This window comes from Cricetulus griseus, chromosome 5, assembly GCF_003668045.3.
Source record: "Cricetulus griseus strain 17A/GY chromosome 5, alternate assembly CriGri-PICRH-1.0, whole genome shotgun sequence".
NCBI lineage: Eukaryota > Metazoa > Chordata > Mammalia > Rodentia > Cricetidae > Cricetulus > Cricetulus griseus.
The window spans coordinates 42,392,178-42,408,755 of record NC_048598.1 but is presented as its reverse complement, the minus strand read 5'-3'; the positions used below and the strand labels follow the sequence as shown (position 1 = coordinate 42,408,755).

The following is a 16,578-nucleotide window of genomic DNA, read 5'->3' as shown; positions in this document are numbered from 1 at the left end:
TGTCCTGCAGAGCACAGGGAGTCAGAGGGCTTCCTGCCCCCCAGAGCACATTGGCAGTGCTGAATCTATAGTTTGAGACGAGGATAAAAATTAATTTAGAACAGAAGAGTGGAGATTCTTTTTTCATTGTAATTTGCTCAAGGTATTGCCCCCAAATAAGTTGAGAACCATGGTGTTGAGAAGAGACCTCAAAAACAGTTGATTGAGCACAAGAGGGATTGGGGAGGGGAGGGAAATGACTGCAAGTTGCTCCCAGGGAGAAAAATTGAAAATAAAAGAGGGTTGGAATCCACCAGTCTTCTGTGCTAGTCATCCTCGCCTTCATCCTCCTCTCCTTCCTCCCCTTCGTCATCATCTTCATCTTCTTCACCTTCATCTTCATCCCCTTCTTTGTCAATATCTTCCAAGCCTTCCTCCTCCTCCTCCTCCTCCTCCTCCTCCTGCTCCTCCTCCTCCTCCTGCTCCTCCTCCTCTTCTTCTTCTTCATCATCATCTTCTGCCTCTCCTTCTTCATCAATCATTTCAGGAACCAAATAGTACTGCAAGGGGTTTGGCCAAATATCGTCTTTGATGACCTCTCCTAACACATCTGCACCTGCATCAGAATGGTCAGTAAACCAGGTAAAGAAGCTCTCTGGCTCTTTGTGCTGCCTCTTCCTGCTGGCCTTATTCTGCGTTTGACTTGAGCGTTTTGTCAAATCGTTTCCAGATTTCCATTTGATCTCTGTGGGCTTTGTTGACAGGTCACCACTCTCATTCAGATGAAATTCTTTGGAGAGAACTTTATTTTCAAAGTAAGGATTTTCATCAAAATAAAAATCTATTCTGTAACCTGATTTAATGTCTTCAAATTCTGTCACTTCAACTCTGGTCAAGTAATGCAGAGCCTCTTCGTCTTCCTCCTCAAGCAGTGCAGACACTTGTGGATGGTTGACAAATGGTGTTACCCCAAAATTTGGGATTTTGGTGATCAATTATGACCTCTTCTGAAAAAATGGCTGGCAGAGTTTTGTTTTTTTCTTTTAATTTTTTTTCATTCATTTATTTAGCTCATAAATAAAGTCATGCACAATTATGATACACAATGCAGTATGTTCACAATGGCATGGCTAAATTAAACCAATTAACGTGTTATATCACACATATTCATCATTTTTGTTTCAAGAACACTAAAGTATACTATCTCACAACTTTTAAAATATAGCATATTGTTATTAACCTTATTTATCATGCTCTCAATAGACCTCAAGACTTCACAGAGTCCATGCCTCTTGTCCAACTGCAGTTTTATATCCTTAAACCAATCGTTTCCCCATTGTTAAAAACCAACATTGAAGCCTAATAGCCACAATTCTGCTCTCTGTTCCCATAAGTTCATCATTTCTAGGTTACACATACAATTGAAATTGTGTGACATCTGTCTTCCAGTGTGTCACTTATTTATTTATTTTTTTTTGGCAAGCATATAACTTTACTACTTACTAAAGATGAAATCAAATTTGCATACACAGGTGAGCACTCTCTGAAACACCTTGGATTCATCACATATTTGAGTTTCAATTAATATATATATATATATATATATATATATATATAGAGAGAGAGAGAGAGAGAGAGAGAACAATAATGGCAATATGTTGTGCATCAATAGCAGCAACAGCTTTTCCAGGTTCTGCAGTCATTTGAACACAATTGTAGAGACATCCAGCACACTCCATTTAAAAAGCAAAAAACAAAAAAACAAAAACAAAAAACAAACAAACAAACAACAAAAAAAGTAAAAAACAAAATTCCAGAGTTTGTTATGGTTTTGTTCTACTTTCAAAATTTCCTCACTGGCTTGTTCATTAAGTCTGTCTATTTTATTTTGTACTTCGTTAATGTGTTCAGTTGCTTCTTGTTGTTCTTTTTCTCCATTCAGCAAGCCGAGAGAGGCCGATTTGTCCTCCAGCTTCACTGTGGGAACTGACTTGGGTTTCTTGGACTGTGGCAGGAGCACAGATTGATGTTTTGGGACCATGGCATGAGGGAGTGGTGAGAAGCCAGCGGCCAGAACCTCGGTGCTCAGAGTAGGAAGAAAGTTGCAGGAACTCAGAGTACCTTCTATGAATATGTAAAACTATAGCCATAAAGGCTCACCAACATGACTGCCTAGCAAGAACTGAACAAGGACACAGATTAGGTGTGCCAGGATAGATTGGGGAAAATAAATGAGGCCTCAGACCTACACAAAGAACTACAAGCAACTAAAGAAGTCTAAGATCAAAAGAAAAAGAATTTTTAAAGTGAAAGAAAAGTGTACCAATTCTTATACAGACTTGTAAAAGAATTGGTCAGACTTACATATACACATAGATGTAACATTACACAGACTGTGCAGGCTGTGCGCACTCTCATGCACATGTACACACACACACACACACACACACACACACACACACACACACACACACACACACATTTCAACACATTCCTAATAAAATAATATGTTGCCTGTAGTAGGTCTCAACAAGTAAATGTTCAATGAAACTTACTGAAACCTTATCTGGTTCCAGATATTCACAGTAATGTTATCCTCTCGCCAGCTGGATAGTCCTTGCTGCTGTTGTCCCCATTCCTACTTTTTCTGCTCTCTGAGCATTCCTTATAATAAGAAATTATGGTAAGATCTTCCAAAACAAACAACCAAAAACAAACAAAATGAGATCGGAGCCAAGACCCTGCATCAGGGGTCTTTATTGATGCTGTTACTCTTCTCACAGCATTAACTCTTACCTAAAGCCATAGAAAACTACTTAGCAGAGCTAATTATCAAACTAAAACACATCCATCTGTCAGTCACAATTTAAAATTCGAAACAAGACTAAATAAAACACTCATCACCCTTGTGGGATACTGTTTTCATTGTGTTTACTTGTGATGAGATGGGTTATACATTGAAACTAGTCAAAGAAATTAGAAACAACTTCATGAAGAACTATAATAAACATTGGGTGTTGAACCTGGGAGCTGGAGTCCATTCAATTTTGCAGGCCTGTCTGAGAAGCTGCTTTAGAAGTGTATGGGAAGGAAAATTCAAACAGGTGAACAAATGAAGGAATTTAGTTGTGGTCACTGGAATTGTAATTACTGTTCATTATAAGCATAACAATTTATCAAAAAGAGTTTCTGTAACTATGGAAATTACAATGAGTATTGACTCTGAGAGAAACATCTCTGTGCTCATACTGTCACAAGGGAAGGTGAAAGAATGTGTGACCAATACTTTGGCAGTCAGACAATGCATAAATCATGTTACACTTGGTAAATGATGATGATTAATCTATGATTCAATTCCTATGTTGTTTAGGCAGTTGATAACAGTGGATCTCAAGAGCATAAGGGGTTGTGTGAATCTCTTAATAAGACAGAAATGGAATTGGTGCAGGCTTTGGTAGTAGGGAATGTTTTCATAGAGGTGAAAATATTTGTTTTCTTTTTTTTAAACTACCTCGACCAAGGTTCAGTGAAGTCTATAAAAGTAAGACAAGAGATAATACAAAGCCAGTTATGGTGGCATATGCCTGCAATTCCACCACTTGGGAGGCAGAGGTAGGCAGATCTCTGTGAATTCGAGGCCAGCCTGTTCTACAAAGTGACCTCCAAGACAGTCAGGCCCACACAGACAAACCTTGTCTCCAAAACTCAAAAGAGAAAACAAACAAACAAAACAACAACAACGTAATGAAAAAGGGAGGAATGTAATGAAAACTCTTCCTGACAGCTGCCTGGGTTCTGACATCACTTTGGGGCCACCAAATAACACACAGAGACTTAATATTAGTTACAATGCTGCTGGCCAATGACTAGGATTTCTTATTTGCTAGCTCGGTCTTAATCACCAACCATAACCACTAATCTGTATATTTTTATAAGGACTTATCTTACTGAGGACGCTGGCCTTATGCACCCTCTCTTTCTGGGATCACATGGCGATTCCTCTTTACTACATTTCCCAGAATCCTCCTTCTCTCCTAGTCCCACCTTTCTTGCTTCTCCATTGGCCAAGATTGTTTCATTAATCAATAAGAGAGACATATACACAGAATGACTTCTCCCATCAGAGGAAGGAAGGAAGAAAGAAACAAACAAAAATATATTTCCAAAAAGTTCTGTTAGAGCAGGTGAGTTTTTGATTTATAATTCATAGGAAAATGAAAAAAATATAAATTGTGCATACAAAACTGTAAATTATTAGACCAGGCATAATCTAAGTACTACGACTTTTTAAAATATTCTAAAGAATCTCTAAATAATTGACATTAGATTTTTTGTTTTTATTTGTTTGTTTCAAGACAAGGTTTCTCTCTGTAGCCCTGGCTGTTCTGGAACCAGTTCTGTAAACCAGGCAGGATTCCATCTTAGAGAGCTACCTGCCTCTGCTTCAAAAGTATGGTCATTAAAGGCCTGTTTCAACACCCCCCAGCTAATATTAGAAATTTATTAAAACAAAAATACGAAAGTCAACTACCTATTCTTTAAATTTCACACTTGCAAATTTTTCTTCCCAGGGCATTGTTGAGGACTATTATAACTCTATGGATCTGATGAATTTGAAGGAAGACATAGGGAATGATTAACATGGCTATGTTCTTGAGGTCTACAAGTCTCAGAGAGACGCTCTGTGATTGCAGTTACAGCCTTATTTAAAGACCCTGTAAAGGAATTTTAAGAGTGATGTTTCAAGTAACTATTTCAAAAGGGAAAACTGATAGTTCTCAGGCCTAACTGTCAATGTGTTAACTTGCTAGACTTGTAAATATAGTCAAACAACAATATGAGTCTTCTCACAAGGAGAGACAACTTTAAAAAGAAAATAAAATTTTTCATGCAATATATACACTTGAAAGAATTTTCAGTTTGTGTGTGTATATATATATACATATATACATATATATATACATATATACACATATACATACACACACACACACACACATATATATATATATATATATATATATATATATATATATATATATTGAGATGTAGTTTAGTGAAATTTAGTGATTATAATCTCTAGATCCACTAGGGGAAAATGCCATGATGATTCACAATACCATAGATTCTAAAATTGATGTGTTGACTAGAACCAGAAAGGAACTAATTGTTTATATAGGTATATGAATAAAATATGACCCACTGGTGACTTAGTTAAAATAAACTAAAAACCATGAATTCCTTGATGTGCTGTGAAGACTTAAGACTGTCAGGATGTATATGGCACATATATAATCTATGCTACATGAAGTCACACAAAAAGTTCATTAAATATCATTGAGAAATATTAAACAATGAAACAACAATTTCTCAGAAAAGCATAAAATCATTTTGCCAATGTGTCTAAGCAAGGAAAGAAGTTGAAAGAAAGGAATTTAAGTTAAAATTATATCAAAGAATTAGTCCCTTAATTTGGCTCAAGCCTAAAGTCTTGTCCGTCATGCTAAGAAATGGCAATGATATTTGAAAATGCCTATTTTCTCAGGAGGCACTGAGACCAGGGACATTAACTCATCAGTTATAATGCAGCTGTGAATTTTTACCCATAAACCACTATAAAACAAATGACAACACCAAAACAGAAAATTGTCTTTAGAAATTTAAAGCCCCTCAAACTCATCAAAAAAATGGATTTTGATATAATTTCATAAAGAACATATATTTGCATAACAAGAATGCAATGAATGAGAATTGTGGATTTGGTTCTGACATAAAAGTGACGTGAAAGCTTTTATACACATCCTTTTAATAGAAAAATGCTCAACAAACTAATATACAATAATTTTTCTTATACTTGCCTAAAAATTAGAGTCATGAGGGAAAATGCCATTACAAAATTAGGAGAGAGCTACCATAGGCAAAATCAGCTCAGCATTTACTTTGAGAAGGATTTGCTATATCTATTAACTGCTTAGAAAAATTAAAGTTTTTTTTTTAAGAATTGTTATACAAAATTGCCAGAGGCTGTGATAAATTAGTTTGGGAATGAGAAAATCCCGTGGGGCCACTCAAAACCGGAGTCCTAAGTGCTCAAGTATTTTTGCCATATAAAGACTCACTGTATCCCCATGATGATCATCATAGAAATCCCACTCTGTCTCTTTGGAAAGCATCCTGGAACAACACAGCATATCCCCATAGTGAATATCCTAGATAAATGCCTCAGGGCTTTCTCCAAGGAAAATATCCATTTTGAAAATGGCAGAGATTCTCTCATATCATAGGCCTGCTATCTATCAAGAAAGACTTTACTGAGCCTTACTGACTCAATGGAGGTCAGTGGACAACCTCATTGCACTCTAGCTTTCCAATTTTAGCTAAGAATGAATCTTACTAAGTCCTCAGGTGGTCAAACACAAGAACAGAAATAATAAGTAGATTTGGAAATATGTATTTGGGCTTTATAAACTAAATTCACACATAATTAATGAGAAAAATAGAAGAGTACATAGCAAGGTTGGGAAAATTTTCAAGAAGCAAAAGCAGGAAAATTGTCAGGTCAAGGACAATTTGGGCTATAAACTAAGAGCCTTCTATAAAATAATAATAATAAATCAGTCATCAGTTGAGGACCTTTGACCAAGCTCATATACACTTGTGTAAGAACAAAATAAGAAATAAAGAGGCAGAAGAAAAATTAAAATTAACAATGGCCAACATTTTCCACAATTAAGTTCAGGCATCCATTAACAAATATAGACACCACAGACTAGCACCAAACAGAAAATATCGTTGTATTTTAGATATCAAGTCAGTCATTAACTATTGCTGTTATTGGCATGAGGTTATTTCAAAAACCAGAGTTTGAAACTTTTATTCCTTTGTAATGTGTAAAAGGACAGAATGTGATGAAGTATTTGACTACACTCTGTAAAGATGTATCAGTGTGATTGGTTTAATAAAAAGCTAAATGGCCAATAGCTAGGCAGGACTTATAGGTATGACTTCCGGACAGTTCCCAGCTGCATGCAGAGGAAGGAGGACAGGGAAAAGTCCCAAGCCATATGGCTGCATGTTGACTAATAGAACTTGGTTAATCTATGTTATAAGAGCTCCTTAGAAAGAAGACTGTGCTAAAGCCAAGCTTTCATAATTACTATAAGTCTTTGTGTTTTTATTTGGGAGCTGCCTGGAGGGACAGACAAAAACTTGTTACAACAGACGATACCAATAAAATTCTTCCTTTTAGAGTCAGTGTTTCCTTTCATATTTATATTCATAAGGTGGCACATTATGAGTGAGGTGTGAAAGAAATCTGAAATTTAAAGAGAAAGTTATTATACAGTACTGTGATTTGGCCTCTAAACTTGGAAGAGTTATATATTGATCTTAATTGTCCTTCTGTATTCTCAAAGGCCTCCACTGTGTAAAGCCCTGGAACTGAAACCAACCTCTAACAAAATACTTATCTCAATGGCATCCTTTTGGCAACTGCAGTTATATCTTTTCCTGTTATGATAAACAAAAGTCTGAAACATAGACTAATATTCAGAAACCCAGAGTAAATTCCTAAATGTAAGTGTGTGATTTTTATTTTATTACATTGAATTTGGGATATTAAAAAATGAGCAGCTCTGCTTAGCTTAGGAAAAACATAATGATACAGGAGAGAAAACCTGTGTTCTCAGCAGGACATTCTGCATGGTTGTTCTACATCTTCTGTTTCCCTGACACTCTTTGGGAAAAGTCATATAACATTCACCTCCTTATTTCTCAAGTCAACTATTCTACATAAACTTGGGATTATGTACATTTAGATATTGAGTTTCTGGTATTATGAATATAGAATAACACTTATAATCCAAGAATTTATTTAGAAAATATAAAATATAAGCACTGGAGCTTTTGACTATATATATAATACTATATATATATATATATATATTATATATATATATATATATATATATATGAACTAGTCTTGCTTGTTATTTATATTTTCCTACTGCCAAATTTCTTACAGCTCAAGTGTTTAAAACAACTAATTAATATTTTTAGTAGTTTCAGTTTCTATGAATCAAACTAAAATTAAAATCTGTTATGACTATACAGAACCATAGACATATTTCAAATAAAAAAGTCAGTGTGGAGAGATCCTCTATGGGTTTTTCTTACACTGCTAAAGCCAATTCCACCAAATTACACTTCTTCATTGTTTTATGTTGTAATTGCAATACTGCTAATTCAGGTCTCATGTTGGCTGCTTTGAGATTGTAGCTACAGAGCTAAAAAGGACAGTTACAAGCATAAAAATCTTAGTTTTATGATCCATAACCAGTTTTCTAATAGATATTTTAGGTGTCTTCAACTATCCTGTTTCTTCTGTTCTTTAAATCGAAGACTAACAATGCAGGCTTCTCAAGGACAAATACTGCCTTAGGAAGATTTTTGCTATCACGAGGTGAGGTGTTAGTTTATGAACTATTTGTAGAATTTCCATTTCCAGAGGTACATTACACAAATCTCCAAGGTTCTGTGCTCTCCAAGGCACATTAGTAAATATCTGCAAGGTTTCCATTTTCCTGACAGAAACAATTACAAATGCCATGCAAGAATAATTTTGCACAGAGAATCAAGGCAGCCATCAGAATTCTCTTAGGTAGCAGTTGCAAATGTGTATGCTAATATTATTTGGCTTTTCACATTTCACTTTAGAAACCCGGTTACTCATTTCAGTCTGTTTCTTTTGTTGTCAGTATAGCTCTGAGGGGGGAAAAGCTTGACACCATAGTGGGAGCAAGCTTATTCTCACTATAAAACTATATGTTTTAAAACAGTACACCTCAGCCTGCTTTCTCTAGGGAACATGTGTATTTACTATTTCATTTAGAAATGCAGAGAAGACTTGTCTTCTGGCCACTTTAAATGTATAGAATTTCTGCTTCTAGATAGAAATGACAGCATGTGGAAAGGGATGTTTGTCAATTGAATAAATATTCTTAGAAATGTTTAGAGACTAGAATCTTCTGCCTGATTCAATATTTTTCTTGTGAGTCCCCCAAATATGAGTGAATATATGAAGTCTTTCATACAAAATTCCTCAGTATGACAAGGGTGTACATATAGTAACATTATTTTATTTGGCAGTTGCTTTAAAACAGCAGTTCATGAACTGCATGTGGTACTATCCATCTACCTGTAATCCCAGAATTTGTGAGACCAAGGTTGAGGATTAAGTTTTAGACTGGCTTAGTCTATTTAAACTTAGATCTTATCTCAAAATAATGCAAAAACCTATTTATCATTTTACTGTCTCTTGCCTAAAGCATAATTCTTCTCGATAGGAAAATAAATGTGTTTAATGAAGACAGTAAAAATATAATCGAGGACAGATTTCAGAACAGTGTAAAGCACAGAAATATAAAAGGAGGAGGAATGTATTTAAGAACAAAGCAGTTACAATTATAATCCACAGTGAAAACAAGGCATGGATAAGAACCACCATCTTGAATATAAGTATTTTTAAATGTATTTAACTTCATTTTATGTACATTTGTGTGAAGACATCAGATCTCCTGGAACCGGAGTTACAGAGAGTTGTAAGACGCCATGTGGGTGCCAGAAGAACAGCCATTGCTCTTAACTGCTGAATCACCTAAGTCTTAAAACTTCCCTCAGTCATATAATGCATGAGCAGAATACACCATGGAATTTTGTTTAAGGACAGGGGATAGTGAACTTCTAAACACAGTAGTAGACACTTACATGTAGATCAGTTATTAAGGATGGTTTTCTAGAAAACATGAGCTGAGAGAAAGGCTTGAGAATCTGTATGGTCACTCATCAGTTTTCATCTTACATGGATAGAATCCTTATTCTTCCTCGTAGGTCATGGAATCTACCTACCCTTTAAAATAATTCTTAATAGACTACATGGAAAAATACAAACAAATAACAAAAAACCTCTCCAACAATAACCACCAACTAGAGATCAAATATTCGAACACAAGATTGTGAGAAATATTTCACATTAAAAGCACAACAAAAACTATAAAGTTGTCTTTGGAAAATACTTCAAGTCTCACAGATTATATAAAATAAAATGGGTAGCTTGTCCAGTTATATGTGTTTTTAAAATATTTTATTATATTCATGTCTGGGGTATAGTAGTCCTCATGCAGAAGCCTATGTTTGGAGGTCAGAGAGTAACTTTTAAAAGTGACTTCTTCTTCCAGAGTATGACTCCCAGAGATAAAACCTAAGTCATCACTAGTGGCAGCAAGCACCTTTGGAAATTGAGCTTTCTCCTTATTTTAAGATTAGCTACCTTTTTAAAATATCAAATAGTTACTCACTTACCAATCTAAAGATACTTTAATTTGAAGACAAAAAAATATTAACAAATATTTTAATAAGCCATTCAAGAATAAAGGCAAAATTATCTTCCTGGTGTCTTTTGAAAACTAGCACAGGTCACTATTTATTTTAAGAAATAATATATGAGCAAAGTGGTCAAGACAGTGCCAGAGAAACCCTCAGAAACAGCTAACCTGACCAAGTGGGAGTACAAGGACCCAGTTAGCTGGGGAACTAGCATTGGACTGAAACAAGCCTTCTCAATGTAGGTGTCAGTTAGGAGGCCTGGGTGGTCCATGGGACCACTGACAGTGTAAGCAGTATGTATTCCTAGTGCAGAAATGGACTTTGGGACCCCATTCCCCATGCAGGGATACTCTCTCAGCCTAGATAAACAGAGGAGGGCCTAGGCCTCCCCCAAATGATGTAACATAATTTGATGATCCCCACGGAAGGCCTCATCCTCCCTGGGGAGTGGAAGGGGTGGGATGGGGGGAACAGTGGGGGACATGGGAGGATGGGAAGGAGAGGGAACTAAGATTGATATGTAAAATATGATTGTTTCTAAACTAAATAAAAATAAATAACATATTTCTCAATGAAACACTAAGGAAAACACTACAAATATAAATAGGGTGGTAAATGAAAAAATCTGTTTTGATTATCCACCACACATGCTGCTTACCTCATAGGATTGATGCATCTTTCTCAGTTACCAGATCCATTGTGGTCAAACTGCAGTGCTTTTGTTTGAGTAACATATATTTATCTTAATACAACACAAAAGATCCCCAAAGGCAAGGATTAGTAATATAGTGAGTGAAGGAGAAGCCTTCTTTGTTCTTTTATATGAAAAGATGCAAGTTCTTGACTTGATAAAATGTAGTATGCTGGGAGTGTAAAAAATATACAGTAAGAAAAAAAACCTACCCATGAAGTTGTGAAGCAAATAAAATTTGTGCTAGATTTACTGATATACTTTAAACAGAAAAAGTTAAATCTGCACTGTATGGTCAGTGCTATGTAAATATGCAAGAAATATTAAATTTTTGCATGCGTTTATATACAGGAAACAAGCAACACATTGAGTTTGGTAAAAATCTCAGGTTGGGTGTATTCCTTGAAGATCTTGTAATGCATTGACTATTGATAATGGAACACTACTATAGAATGTAATTCCTCCCCATTAAGTCTGCTAGTGGAAGAACCAGAACTAAGCCCAATATCTGTGAACACATTGCATGTGTATGGTTAGCTATTACAGGGCTATGCATATCAAAATATTTATGAACAAATCACAATATGACCCTTGTAGTTGTTTTGTCTATCCTCTTTGATATTGTGGAGTATAATTAAAATCAATTAAAATTTTTACCGAAAATCTAATTTTTATCACTATAACAGTTTGTGAAACAATGAAGTCAGTATGGTAAAATAGACAAAATAGAGGTTCTTCAATGCTTGTTTACAAGACCAGACATTGTTGTCAGGAAAAGAACGAGTGAGGAGAAAATGTATACATGACATCTTCAATTTATGATAGAGATAAAAATTCAATCATATATTGTTTACTACACTAGAATCAGTGAGACCTGGGAGAATGGAGGTGATAAATGAATCAGAATAAAGTCTCATTCAATAGCCAACATTATTCAGAGCACCAGACAGTGTATGATCTGAGGGTTAAGAGGTGTCAGGAAAATGGGAATCAGCCTACCACAATATTCAGCAATTCTACTCTTGGGCATATACCCAAAAGAAGCACATTCATATAACAAGGACATCTGTTCAACTATGTTCATAGCAGCATTATTCGTAATAGCCAGAACCTGGAAGCAACCTAGATGCCCCTCAACCGAAGATTGGACAGAGAAAATGTGGTACATTTACACAATGGAATACTACTCAGTGAAAAAAAACCAATGTAATATTGAAATTCGCAGGCAAATGGATGGAACTAAAACAAACCATTTTGAGCAAGGTAACCCTGTCACAAAGAAACAAACACAGGATGCACTCACTCATATATGGATTTTACACATAAAGGAAAGGATTACCAGCCTATAATCCACACCATCAGAGAAGCTATGCAACAAGGAAAACTCTAATAGAGGCATACATAGTCCCCTGGAGAAAGGGAAAGGGACAAGGTCTCCTGAGCAAATTGGGAACATGGAAGGACGGGAGAGGGAACTAGGAGAATGAGAAGGGGAGAAGAGGAGGGGTGAGGAGGACATAAGGGAGCATGAAGTTTGTATAGGGGAAGAATGGAGGAGGGCAGAATAAGAGATACCAAAAAAAGAGAGATCTATGTTTAAAGTGAAATCAGGCACCAGGCAAATATCCAGAGATCTACAAGGATGATACCAACTAACCATCTAAACAACAGTGGAGGGGCTACCCTAAATGCCCTCTCCTGATAACTAGATTGAGAACTAACTTATATATCATCCCAGAGCTTCATCCAACAGCTGATGGAAGTATAAACAGATGTCCACAATTAAACACTGAACTCAATTGGAACCCAGTTGCAGAGAAGGAGGAGTGATGAGCAAAGCAGTCAAGACCACTGATCACTGGGAGACTAGCATGGAATTGATCCAGACACCATAAATGTGGGTATCAGTGAGGAGGCCTCAGAATTATATGGGGCCTCTTGTAGTAGATCAATACTTTTCCCTAGGAATGGACTTTGGGATCCCATTTTACATAAAAGGATATTCCCTCAGCCTAGACATATAGGGGAGGGCCTAGGCCCTACCCCAAAGTTTGTGACAGACTCTAGAGACAGCCCATGGAAGGTTTCATTCTCCCTGGGGAGCAGAATTTTTATTGGATAGGTAAGGTGCTAGTGGGGGCCAGGGGAGGAGGGGAGGCAGAGGGAATGGAGAGGATTGACATGTAAAACTATCTTGTTCTAATTTAAATAAAAAGAGGTATCACATGAATACAGTGTACAATCACAAAGGGAGCCATACATGGCAGATAAGCTGTGTGTTTCAGACAAGGCCCATTTGGCAAAAAAAAAAAATTCATACATCCATATAAACAAACAATAGTAAGTTATAACGAATAATCTGAAGTAAAGTCACTCATATCAATTACAGCTAGGAGTAACACAAAAACATAAACCAAGAATAACTCCATGTTTTTGAAGAAACTCAAGTCATAAAACTCTTATCTTAATTTCTTGGAGTTTTCTCACAAGCACTTGGATATCTCCTCGAATGGATTCATTTATTCTTGACCTGTGTTCTGACATCATAGCATATTGTTGGTGTTCTTTATTATATTGTATTAGTGTGTGTTAGTGATCCTGTACATGGCAGGGCTTGCATATACAGATCTGAAGAGAACTTTCCAGAATGAGATTGTCAGTCTCAAGTCATCAGGATCGAATAAGTGTCTTTAACCATTGAGCCTTTAAATATGTTCAGGTATATGTTTTCAGGACTGACTACTTTGTATCACATAACCAATTAGGCTCTTCCCTACACTCAGCATTCCTGGTTACCTATAGTTGTTTGTCTAAGGTTGAGACCCCCTTTATGACAGAAAGAATATATGAGAGCATTTGGAGGGAGGAAATGAATGGGAAATAGTATGATTATATTACAATGTCAAAAGTATAATTATGGACATAAGCATGAAACAAATGCTATTGACAAACTATGAGTGAAGGATTATTAGAGAGGTCACTGGGTTGATAAATAATTCACAAATGTGATATCTGGTCTAAATATTAGAAGGGAAATAGGAAACATCCATGTCATAATTAATGGGCATTATTAGTAGGAACCATAGGGCGAAATAAGAGTCGATAATAGATTGACATGTAAGTATACTGCATACTTACCTGAAAGTTTAAAAATTTAATAAAAATTTATTATAGATAGATGATGTATAGGGCTTAAGTGTTGTAATTTAAGAAAATCAGCACATGAGAGAATGACACCAGGAGACAGAGTTCAAACAGAAGGCTTTTTATTAGGGAAAGAGATCATAAAAAGGATAAAGGGGAGGTGGGGAGACCAGCCTCCTAGAAAGGAGCATCAGGAGATAGGAAAGAGGGATGCAGAGGGAGGGGAGCAGACAGACAGGGAGTGAAAGAAGGATGGGAGGTGGCCAGGACCCTTTTACTAGACCCATTCCTTGCCACTGAGCAACTGGGCCTGACTGGCAGGACCCTTTTAAAAGCGAACAAAGTAAACGTGCACAGATGGTGCTCTTAGTGGCTGCAGCTGATGAGTATTCTGTCAGGAACCCAAAGACAAGCCAGTACAGATGGCTGAATACTAACGTTCCTCCCTTTTTATTTATTATAAAGAAGGTGAGGAGTTGGAAAAGAGTAGCAGTTGAGGTGGGCACTACTCAAGACTACTTCATGTTGATGGGGGGCATTGTTTATCTTTGGGGGACCTTCTAAAGGTGGGATGCTAGTCATGTCCTAGAGTAGTTGGCTGTTTCACTTCATTGTCCAGGTTCTGTGGGACTGTCAGGTGCCTCCTAGACCTGGTAAAATGTCATTCTTGGTTGATCCAAGTTGACTCCCTAGGACTCAAAGCACCTCATCCTTTCCCATCTCCCAGCATCACCTGAACATGTTTGGTAGTCTTGGAGCCCCCAGCTCTATGACCGACAGTTGCTAGTCCTGCAACAATAGCTGATTAAGAATAGTCAGTGGATCTCCAGAAAACATCCCAATGAGAAAAAGGAGGTATAGATGATGACATAGCTCCCATGAGTGAGGCAGAGAAGTAAGACCCAAGGGCCTGCAATTTCTAGCATCCGAGGAATTCAGAGAGGCTCTATTTTCAGAGAGTCACAGGGCACACAGTGAGTCATCATGAAGAGAGTAGGGGCCATGGACTCTGATCCCAGAAATACAGTCACAGGACTTCCAGAAAAGCCAAAAGGCAAGAAAAGAGCTGTGCTTGAGAAAGGAAGGCTCAAATCTGAGGGAATGGTCAGAAGTGAAAAACCCACCAGAGATCCAATTGTTGGTATTGAATGGAAGGCAAAACCACCAGCAAAAGAGAATGAAGATTTGTTGCATGTGGAAGAGAACTGATCTATTGAGGGTGGAGCAGGTGGGGTAGGGTCCTAGCTTAAAGTGATTACAAAGTGTTGGGTAGCAGATTTTTGGTAGGCTTATTTCCTGTGAGTGAGGTAGAACAAGATACAATGCATTTTTTTTCAGATTTTTTTATTTGAATTAGAAACAAGATTGTCTTACATGACAATCCCAGTTCCCTTCTCACTCCTGTCCTTCCCTAACACACCCCCGCAACTAAAACCCTACCTATCACATATCCTTTCTACTCCCCCTGGATGGTGAGGCCTTCCATAGGGTGTCCTCAGAGTCTATAGTATCCTTTGGGATAGGGCCTAGGCCCACCCCCGTGTGTCTTGGCTCAGGGAGTATTCCTCTATATGGAATAGGCTCCCAAAGTCCACACCTATGCTAGCGATAAGTATTGAACGACTACAGGAGGTCGATTTTTATCAAGCTAGGATCAATCGAGAAAGGCACAAGCCACCTCGGTGATTCGTCAATCAAGCAGAGGGGGCTGAAGGATCTGAGAGTCCAAGAAACGAGACTGGCACAGGCCAACCAGTGGCTTGTCACACAGTGGGAGGGAGCCAAGAGCTCAGAGCCCTAGAGAGCTTTGGTTGCCTGATACCAGGACCTAACGAGGTCAAAAGTCAATAAACCATGCTAGGAGACGAGATGAGTCCTCACTGGTGGGGAAGGTGGAGTGGCTCACTAAACATGCTGATTTTGGATGGAAGGACCCAGAAATCCAGAGAAGTAAGGCTGTCTTATGTGAATCAGGTTCTAGGGTCCTGACATGCCTCAAACTGCCTGCTGGCAGGAAGAGAGGCCAGGAGAACCTTCCCAGTCAGGGAATCAATGTAATTTAAGAAAAGCAGCACCTGAGAAAAAGACAACATAATGCAGGGTTAAAGCAGAAGGTTTGATTTGGTTTTGTTTTGTTTTTTTGTTTTTTGTTTTTTTTTGTTTTTAATTAGGAAACAAGATCATGAAAAGGGAAAACGGGAGGGGGAGACTGGCCTCTCAGGACAGAAGCAGTGGGAGAGAGGAAAGAGGGGTATGGAGAGAGAAGGATGGGAGGTGGGCAGGGCTCTTTTAAAAGGAAACATAATGAATATGCACAGGTGTTACTCTTAGTGGCTACAGCTGAGGGCATATCCTGTCAGAACCCCAAGTATAGGACAGTA

The 16,578-nt window shown here is 37.4% G+C and overlaps 1 pseudogene; it reads right to left on the bottom strand.

Moving 5' to 3' along the window:
* Positions 1 to 274: 274 nt before the first annotated feature.
* On the bottom strand, positions 275 to 2,023 carry LOC100750634 (annotated as a pseudogene).
* Between the last annotated feature and the right edge of the window lie 14,555 nt (positions 2,024 to 16,578).